This window comes from Myotis davidii, unplaced genomic scaffold, assembly GCF_000327345.1.
Source record: "Myotis davidii unplaced genomic scaffold, ASM32734v1 scaffold17, whole genome shotgun sequence".
Taxonomy (NCBI): domain Eukaryota; kingdom Metazoa; phylum Chordata; class Mammalia; order Chiroptera; family Vespertilionidae; genus Myotis; species Myotis davidii.
The window spans coordinates 3,526,347-3,535,127 of NW_006288624.1; the positions used below are offsets into that span (position 1 = coordinate 3,526,347).

General features: G+C 54.6%; 1 long non-coding RNA gene across 2 annotated transcripts in view; it reads right to left on the reverse strand.

Moving 5' to 3' along the window:
* Positions 1–1,940: 1,940 nt before the first annotated feature.
* The window catches only part of LOC107182643, a 12,049-nt gene continuing 5,208 nt past the window's right edge, over positions 1,941–8,781 (reverse strand). The window contains exon 2 of one of the 2 annotated variants that reach the window (XR_001513370.1): positions 1,941–4,408. This is a non-coding gene — a long non-coding RNA (uncharacterized LOC107182643). Of the gene's footprint in view, positions 5,344–8,781 lie in introns of both variants that reach the window. The other variant, XR_001513369.1, reaches the window with a different exon arrangement.

An 8,781-nucleotide genomic window follows, 5' to 3' on the forward strand; every position in this document is an offset into this window, starting at 1 on the left:
GGCCTCTGCTGTCCTCCCTCTGTAGCCGGTGGTGTACAGGACCTGCTGTGTTTCCACGGAAGGCAGCACACATTTGGGGGCCTTTTGGTCTGTGTTCTATGCGTGTCTGAGCCGTTGCCTATGAAAATGTTACACTTCCTTCAATGTAGTTCTTTCTCCCAGGCCTGGGGGATCATTGGTAGCACATCCCCATGGAGCTGAGGAGGAACCTTTGCTAATACTTAGTGAGGGCTTTCTACCTGCCAGTCCCTGTTGAAGCAACAGCTCTGCCCGACAGAGCCACTGTCCTCACGGTGCAGAGGAGGAAACTGAGGCACAGAGGGGGCAGTACCTTGCCCTTTGTTACAGGGCTGGTCAATAGCAGAGCTGGGACTTGAACCCAGGCATTGTGGTTCCGAAGCCTATGCCCTTAGCCCCTGAGCTCTCAGCCACTGGACTACCTTCTGCTTATGCCCCCTCCTTCCTCCATAGCCTGTGGGTTTTTCACCTGAAGTCACAAATACCCTCTTCTGGCTGAAACTTGTCTCACAGGAAGCCACTAACCAGTTGCCTGGGGCAAGTGGCAAAGACTTAGGGGCAGGCTGTGTGGGTCACCTGCCCCTCCTGGGATTCCTCCCTCTGCACATCATGGCGACGTAGATTTGGTCTGGGAAAAGTGTCTGTGGCCAGGTCACCTTGCCTGGCCATTTGGTGGGTCCCTGTGTCTGGGGAGGGTGTGTGGTGCTGCCCCCTGCTGTCTGGAAGCCTTCAGGACCGCTTGCCCAAGGCTCAGGGGGGAAGGTCCCCCGAAGGTCCCTGTGAAGTGTGCTCCTGAGCCCAGCCTGCTCTTGGTCTGTGTACCCTGCACACCCTGGCTCCATCTTTGGAGAATAGCTGATCTGCCAAAGGTCTGCTTTCTCGAAATGCCTTTCGCCATTCAAAGCCATGGCCCAGAGGGAGCTGTGCCCTATTTCTCATTTTCCAACTCAGTCTTCACCCAGAGAGAGAGCAGCGTGGCTCCGTCCCACGTGGCTGTTCCTCCTGAGCAGGGAGGGAGGAAGACAGCAGCGACTTCTCTGTGACACCTGAAAGGGCCGACATCCAGTAAGACGCCTGATCAAAGAGACCTCAGCGTGTGTGCGCCTCAACTCTTGTTTAAGTTAGATGTTTAATTCAGACAGAGCGCCCAAGATGGGGCGGCTCCACTGTGCTCCTCAGAGGCGAAAGGTCAACATTTGCCAAAAACCCCCAAATCAGAAACACCCTTTATCAGTGCTGACCAGCGTCAGGGCACTTTACCTACATTTATCTCACTTGCCATCACCCTAGAAAATGGGGTCTGGGTGATTCCCCTCCATTTTCCAGTTGAGGAAAGTGAACTTAGAAAGGTTGAGTAGCTTGCCCACTTTGCTGGGGAGGGGGGGAGGGAGAAGAGCAGGGGACAGTTCACTGTGGCTTAAAAGACATTGAAACCAATTTAAAAACTCATTTTCATTGAGATTAAAAGCAGTGTAAGGTGGACACGAGGCCCCTGGAATGTTTTTCCCAGTCTGAGCGGCCCTGAGGGGCAGGCACCACTCTTGGTCCTCACCGTGACCCTGGGGGGGGGGGCGGGTCTTCCTGCCTGTTGTCCAGCCCTCCCCCGGCGCCTGGAAGATCTCCCCACACAGACTCCCGCCTGCTGTCCCTGCTGTCCCAGAGTGCATGTCCGCAGAAGGTCAATACCATTTTGCAAGAACCACTGAGCCCTGGTTGGCTGGGGTGTTGTCCTGTGGGTGTGACTCCCAGTCAGGGTGGGTCAAGGTGTGTACAGGAGGCAACCAGTCAATGTTTCTCTCTCACATCGATGCTCCTCTCTCTCCTCCTCCCTCTCTCTCTAAAAATCAGTGAGAACGTATCCTCGGGCGAAGATTAAAAAACAAACAAAACGACAACAACAAAAACCCAATAAGACCAGAATCTTTGAGTTAAAAAATTCTTACAGCTTTTATGAACTTAAAAAACATTTTAGTACAGAAAATTCCAAACATATACAGGAGATAGCGTCGTATGAAGCCCTATATGCCCATCCCCGACATCACCAAATCCTGCCCACGCTTGTCCATTTCTATCACCATCTGCTTCCCTGCCGCCCAGGTAATTGTGAAGTAAATCCTATATGTCAGATTGTATCATGATCAGCATTTCCGTATGTATCTTCAAAAAAACCACATGAAACTTAACCACAGTATCCTTATCGCACCTAAAATTTAATAATGTCCCCTAAATATTACCAAGATTCAGTTGGTGTTCACATTTCCGGAACATTTTAAACCCTACCCCTTTCTACTTTTTCAGAAAAAGCCCAGTTCTGAAAGGAGAATTTCTCAGCAGTTGGTCACGTCCCTACAACCTCCCAGCTCCTAACAGGACAGATCTGTGGCTGTGGGCAGAAACGCCCGGTTGTTGAGTCTCCGAGGCCAGCAAGCCCGTCATAGCCTCGCCCCGTTATAGCTCCCGCTGGGTCAGAGCCGTGCACACAGCGGCCGGTCAGTGCGCGGAGCTTCTCCGCAGGATGAGCACACGCGAGGGTGGGGCTGCAGCCCGCTGAGCTAAGGCGGGAGGGAGGGCTGCCCTCGGCCCCCTTCGTCCTCCCGCCCACGCGGAGCCCGGCTGCGAGTGGCTGTCCTTGGCTTTCTGCGCGCGCTCCACCCGCCAGCTGCCTGGGCCTCCTCTGGGACCCTCCTCCCTCTCTTTCGGGATACTTGACTGTGTTCCAGGGACTCCGTGGAACCCCACTTGGTGGGGCCTCCAACCTTCTTCTTGGTCTTGCCAAGTCCCTGTTTAACATACAGCAACAATTGACTAGGGCTACGTTTGGGAAGGGGGGTGGGGGTGACGGCGTGTGCACATGCCAAGAGCTTTGCTCATCTGTCCTTCCAGCAGCCCCAGGAGGTGGGTATTACTGTCACTGCCATTTCGCAGCGAGGAAGACTTAAGCAGGCAGGTAAGTCGGTCCCCTGCTTGCCGAGGAAGTGACGGTGCCAGGATTGGCTGTGGTCAGCCTGCACATTGGGCGCTCTCTGTTGCAACATATCGGTTCCCAAATGTTGAGACTCGTCTAGCAAACTGCTAGGCAACTTGGCCGAGGCCCAGGCACTTTAGCCTTTTGAGGACAAATCTTGACAAGTTGGGATCTGCAGTCACCCTGCACTTTTCCCTGCAATGTTCTTCACATCTTCCAGAACAGACATAGTATGACTTATTATTATACACACCCTTATTAGGAGATTAGCTCAGTTGAATGGAATAAATTTTAGGTCATTCAGCCTCTAATTTCCTGGTCTTTTTTTTTTTTCATGGTTAAATAATAGTTTGAGTCACACAGTATATGACCGAGACAGGTTTGAAGGTTCGGAGGAATGGGAAGAAACTGGGTTGAGTACCTGAGGCCACAACCTAGACAGGTCAGGATCCCTTCTGCCTATTTCGCCACAATTTTTGATAGAAGGAAAATGTGACTTACAGAATCAGGGTCAAGTGACTTCAGAATTCTTAGAGGGAGAAAGGCTGGCACAGGCGCCGTTTTCTTTGTCCCAGTCGATCAGAGTTCAGCCCGAGCGACGTCCCCTTGGCTGAACTCTGGAGGAGCAGTTTCAGGTGGCGAGGGAGGCTCGGACCCCCGGCCATGAGGAGCCCGCCCCGCCCACGGGGAAGGCCTGAGCACACGACTGGACACTAACCCAAACTCACTTGCATTTTCACTGCCTTTGCTTCTCGATGTTGCCTTGGTTTGCTTCAGCTTTCTCCCAACTCTGCTGCCCTGAAGAAACAGAAGAGTGGGCAGAGGTGGATCTGACTAAGTAAGGGGCTTGGCATAGCCCAAGCAAACACAGAGAAGAGTGGCAGTGGCCAACTCACAGGAGAAGGAGAGGCAGGAGAGGCTGAAAGAGGCCACGCAGACACAGGGAAAGGAACCAGGACCTAAGCGCTCACGGAGTTGATGGACACAACGTGAACTTCACGTACCTGCTGGCCAATTATGGCAGTGGGAAAGCCGTGGCTATCTGTAGGTCTCCTTGGCAATGCCTGGCAATTAAAGTCATCTAAATTGTTTTCAAAAGTAGCACTTGCTGGGACACCTCTGGCTTTGCGTAGAGTTGGGCATGCCAGTCTTCCAGGATGCCCTGCTGTTCTGGGATGGTGTGTCCATGGGTGGGGTTAGCCCTGGTGCAGGACAGGTGGCTGAGTAAGCCGCTCCCTGGGAGATGCAGAGCCAGTAACAAGGCTCTGCTACACCTATGGCTTCTCCTGCCTGCACGGCTCCTCCTGCTCAGGCCCTCCAGTGAGCCTGCCGGGGGCGCCATGATGGGGGGCGCCATGATGGGAGCCACCAGGCTGGGGTGAACTGATATGGTCTTGGCCTTGTCCAGGAAGATCAGTCCTCACTCTGCAAAATACCAACAGCTGGGGTAAGTTGGGAGCATTGTAGGAAAACCAAGGGCAAGAAGGAAAGCTTGCTTTTTCTAGGGCTGTCCTTGCTCTGTGTTCAGAGGAGCCCGAAATCCACAAAGAGCCGTCAGACTCAGAACTAATGAGTGTGGTTGGTTGAGGGTCAACGCAGTTGTTAAGTTCATCGCTGCCTCTTTTTCTCTCCTGGGTCTTTCTTTTTTCTGGTGTTGTTTGCTTTCACATACTTCTCTCTTTGCAGAATATTTATAACTGCCCTCTTCTTCTTTTTCGTTCTCAATTCCCCTCCCCACCCTACTCTGCCTTCTTAGCATAACTTTTCCCTTCTCTTGGCCTTCCTTGTTTTACATCTGGATTCCCGGATGGTTTATTCTGTCTGTTTCCCGAATCTCTTTCCTCTCCTATTTCTTATAACCTCCCCCGCTTTCCTTCAGCTTCAATTCTTTCCCCTAAAGACTTCCTTGGGCCACACAGGCTTTTATTCTTGTTCATCTGTTGAAGCAGTGCTGGCAAGAAGGCGGCCACAGCCGGCAGGCGGGGCCGCGGTGGCAGCGAGGACCTGGGTGTCCTTGGAAGAGGAGCTCCCTTCTGGAGAGGGGCCCCCCTGTGAGGGTGGCTCTGGCTGCCAGGCCCGGCCCAGGGCTGGTGCAGATGGTGTTTCCTCCACGTTGTGTGGGCCTGGGCCCCACTGCTCATGGAACCTGCCCTTCTCTGGGTGTCCAGGTGGGGGGCTCACCAGGTTCCACCCAGAAGGGCTGGGGCTCAGGGGCGGTGCACCCCCTGGGCAGGTGTCGCTGGTAAAGCTCTGGGCTGGGCGTGGGATGACTTGCTGCCTGGGGTCAGCTTCTTGGGGGGAGTCTGGGTACCCCCTGATCCTTGCTGTCTGGCTGAAGTTGGCCTGGGCATCTGGAGGATCTCGTAGGGAGGCAGAAGCAGGTTTCCAGCATAAGATCCTTCCTCCCAGCAGCGCCCACCCCCGGGCCAGTGGGCGTTGTCCGGACACAGAAAGAATGCAGGACGACACTGATAATTGTGAGGTACCTTCAAGGTTCTTGGCCACTGGGGAGCACCACAAACCCCACCTGTGGGAGGTCCTGAGGGTCAGCCCCGGTACTGATGGAAGCAGGTGGCACTTCTCAATGGGTGTGGTGGCAGAGAAATCCTAGAAGTGGCGGCCGCTCCCCTCCTTGTCTGGAGGGGTGGGGAGGGGGATGAGGAGTGTCCTGGCTCTGCTCCCCAGCTGTCTGAGGCAAATCGACTGGAGTCCATCTGGCTGTCCCCCCAGGCGCAGGCTTGCTTCCCACCCTGGGGCGTCAATGCCATTGGGGCTGGCTGAGTCCTTAGCAGGCCCAGGCCAGAGCAGCAAGAGGAGAGCGGATGTCATGCTCTGCCTGGGGCACACCTGGAGCCAGCTGTGTCCTGGGGCAGAGGGGCCAAGAGCACCAGGTGGACCCGGGGGCTGTACTCTTTTCCCAGGCCCTGGATGCCTGCGGCCACAGGCTTCTCTGGAAGTGTCCTCAAGGGCCCCCTCGCCTTCTCCACACCTTGCTCTTTGGCCAGGTCCCCTCCTTCCTCCTCCTCATCTTCATTAATGCACCACGTTCTCCGCCACTTTAGAAAAGTACTATTGATGACATCGAAGCTTGAGAGAAATCTTTGCTTATATTTAATATTGTTTACAATTTACTTATGTTCTAAGACTTCAACCCTGGAGTCCAACTCTTAGAATCCAGTATTTTTTCAAACATTTATTTTTTATTTTCTTGATATGTTTTTTTATTGATTTCAGAGAGTGAGAGGGAGTGAGGGAGGAAGACAGAGAGCGAGAGAAAGGCTGCCTCCTGCATGCTCCATAATGGGGATTGAGCTCGCAACCCAGGCATGTGCCCTGACCGGAAGGGAAACCGAACTATGACTCCCTGGCCCATAGGTCAATGCTCAACACGGAGCCCCTCCAGCCGGGCCAATTCTTTAGGACTCCAGAGGACCACAGACCCAGGAGTCCCCAAGCCCCTGCTCCTGGGCCTTGTGGGTGTGGCGTGTCTGGTTCCGGGGTGATCCTAGACAGGAAGACCGGTAAGGGAACTGGTGATGCCTTTTTTTCTAAGTTCTTCCCGCAACTCTGCCAGGAGCCAGCTGGGAGTAAGGACTGGCCGCTGTGATGTAGGAATTCAGGTGGAGATGAGGATCCCAGCCACCTCTTGCCTTTTCCACCTGAAACCAAAGCACAGGCCCCTTCAACCTGCGGTCTCAGCGCCGCCTGGTTCCTGCCACCTCCCTCTGCCTGCCCTCTTCCCACGCACCACGTTGTATAAATATTTACACCCCCGGGCTGGCAGGCATCTCTCTCCAGCTGCTTCCCTGTCTCTGGGAGAGCTTGTTCTCTCCCTGAACAGCTGCAGCAGATCTGGTTGCCTTTGGTCAGATGAGGGCAGGCCCTGGGTTGGGGGCCTGCAGGCCCCTGGTGTGGAGGGTGCAGTTGGCGGGAGAAACTCGGATCTAAAGCAGTCACAGGGCTGTGGCAAAGATCCATCCTGGCTCTTCCACCGGCTGCCTACGTGGCCACCCTCCAAGAGCCATCTGATCCCTGCGCTGGCTGAGGAGGTGGGTCCTGCTTCTCAGACAACAGCTCCCCCGGGCGGGGTCTGCCCCACTCTGGGCTGGAGGACCATTCCAAAGCAAACTGGCTGGTGGGAGGACGGACAACACAGGAACGTGGTTTACTCGTGAGGACTTTACAGTTTATGGGCACGTACTAGACCCTTGTTTATGCTGAAGCAGACTCCCCAGTTTGGGCAAGAACCCCCTGGAGATCCTTCCTGGGCCTCTCCCAGCTCCTGATCCAGGCATCTTCCCTCCCACCAGCCTCCGTGCAGTGTACCTGGGGGTGGGGGAGGGGAGAGGACAGATGCTGCTTCCCCTGTCTTCTTTGGTGACCCAGGAAGCAGGAGTTTGCCAAGAAACCAAACCGGCATTTGTTAGGTTCCCATGGGCGGGGCACTGTGGGAGGTACTTCCCCATATTCTCAGGTGATTATTCAAGGCTTAAGCCCAGCTGAGTCCTGAGCTTCCTGGTGTGCCTCCTCTGCCTGCCCTCAGACGGCGGCCACAGAGCAGCAAGCTCCCGGGCCAGAGTCCAGTCTTTCTCTGGTCCTTTCAGGCTCATCAGGCACCTCCTAGAGCCAGCCAGTGGACCCTGATCTCACCTGCCTGCAGTGGGCGCTGGCCACCTGCTGCCACCTCCCCTCCGGTGCCTCAGTTTCCCCCACATCTGTGGGAGGTAATTAATCTGTGCTCCACAAAGCATTCCAAATTCAGCACAAGAACAGTTTTTAAAAAACAACATGGTGGGCCCTAGCCGGTTTGGCCCAGTGGATAGAGCATCGGGCCTATGGATTGAAGGGTCTTGGGTTCCGTTCCAATCAAGGGCACGTGCCCGGGTTTTGGGCTCAATCCCCAGTGAGGGGGGTGGGGTGGGTGGGGGGGATGCAGGAGGCAGCTGATCAATGATTCTCTCTCTTCATTGATGTTTTTATCTCTCCCTCTCCCTCCCTCTCTGAAATCAATTAAAAAAATATATTTAAAAAACAAAACAAAACAAAAAACAAGGACACGGTGGTTTCATTTCACTCCGTTTGCTCGTATGGGGCAGGGGTGGGCGTGACAGAAGAGACTGCTCAGGTATCAGGCACTGAGAAGAAGGTGTGTCCAGTGGTTTGGGGAAGCTGAGGAAAAGGAACGCAGGGATAAAAAGGCCTGGATTTCATATTCAACAACCCCAACATTCAAGTAGTGGAGCCACTGGGGTGGAGCTGTGGGGTGGGGAGGGGGTTCTGGTGGGGGCTGGGGACAAAGGCTCCCGTCTCCCTGACCCACACTTGTGCCAGAAAGAAAACAGATTCCATCGAAATCCCAATTTCTCTCGCCTCTTCATGCTCAGACCCCTTCTGGGACGAGGAGGAAATCTGGTGTCCAAGGTGCCTGCCTGAGGCTGCAGAGACAGCTCTGGCCCAGTGCTTGGTATTCAGTGGCTAGAGAGCTGTGGGAAGGTGGGCAGGGGAGGAGAGGGCTGGATGTGGCCTTGGGGGGAGTGTGCAAGGAGCAAGGTGGGAAACCACAGCTCAAGCCATGCAGCTGCGAGATATTCCTGTTGCTTGCCTCCCCGCCCCTCAAAGGTAAAACAAAACCCAAATAAAAGCCTGACCCGGCAGATATTAATACCCCAGAGCCAGGGCTGGTGTGCAAGCCGCCGCCCCCTTCTTCCCCCTTCTGTTTCTATAAGCGGCTGAAATAAATTTAGCGAAACAACCCCACCCGTCTGAGGACCTACGATTTCAGAGCAGCGGGACTCTTT